Below are 1,374 nucleotides of genomic sequence, written 5' to 3' on the forward strand. Positions count from 1 at the left end.
TATATATATATATATATATATATATATATATATATATATATATATATATATTTTATATATATATATTTTTTTATGTTAAAAGTTTAAATAATCGTGTATTTAAAACAATAAAAATGTTTAGGATTTAGTTAACAAAATAGGATTAGAGAGAGACGTCCAGACATTGGTACTTTTACTTTAATGATCATTGAGAAATACTCGTGTAAATTTTTTACGGAAGAGAGAGTGAAGGTGTTCGCTCGAGTTTCATTTCATTTCTCATCGAAGAGACGTGTACTTTATGCATCAGTGCGACTTCCCGAGCCGTCGATATCACCTTAAGCTATTTAGTTAGTTACCATCTAAGGAACGAATAAAATTTATCGTACAGCATTGATCGCGAGAGAGAGAAAGTCGGCGTCCAGATTGAAGATTCGAAGCCGTCGTAGTCGTAGCCAGTTTTAAGTTATCCGATGTTTAATTAATAATCTACATAATAATTCTAATGACATCGCGCCGATCGTCATCGGGCCAGTCTATTTCAGGCGTAATCCTTACCAAAGTCGAATACCAGAAGCATGTGTTTGTTAATGCATATCGCACCTTTCTTATTCGCCGGCCATTCGCGCTGTACGTTTACATTTGTGTAAACATCTTTTTATACGTGGTATCGTAGAGATGTTCTTAGACGACGAATGCCGATTGGAAAAGAACGATCGTGTGGCAGTACTTTTGATACTAACTAAGACGTGTCTTTTGCGGAATTATTACATTTATCCACTTACTCCTCTCGCTGCGACGCGTGTGTATATGTGTGTGTATATGTATGTGTGTGTGCAGAGTGTTTTATTTCGAACCACATATTTTTAAGAGTTTCATAAATGACAAAGGAAACACGCTGTAAGATAGAGTTCTCTTTCGAGAAGAAGAATTTGTATCGTGTAATATTCGTAAAGCGCTTCTCTGTTTAGAGGAAAATCTAATTATATCGAGAGAAAAGAATACTTGAAATTTTATTTGTGGAGTATAAAGTTTGTTCACAGAAATAAAGCTTATTTCACAGAAAAATCAACTTTATATTCCGCAAATAAATTTTTAAATATTTTTTTTCAATGCAGGTGGCATACATTGAAAGAAAAGTACTTGAAAACTTATTTGCGGGATATAATGTTTTATTTCTGTGAATTTATATCTTAAAAACAAATTTTCAAGTATTTTTTTCTCAGTGTAATTTTGACGAACTATGTTTTCATTCAAAACATTGTCCTCTATTTTCGATACGTTTTAAAATATGACTTCTCATCTCGTGAGAAGAACAATGGATTCTAATCAGATAGATCAATGCACGAGAGAGAGAGAGAGAGAGAGAGAGAGAGAGAGAGAGAGAGAGAGAGA

The sequence above is a fragment of the Odontomachus brunneus genome, unplaced genomic scaffold, assembly GCF_010583005.1.
Source record: "Odontomachus brunneus isolate Ranch 3 - 2012 unplaced genomic scaffold, Obru_v1 Obru_scaffold_103, whole genome shotgun sequence".
Classification (NCBI taxonomy): Eukaryota; Metazoa; Arthropoda; class Insecta; order Hymenoptera; family Formicidae; genus Odontomachus; species Odontomachus brunneus.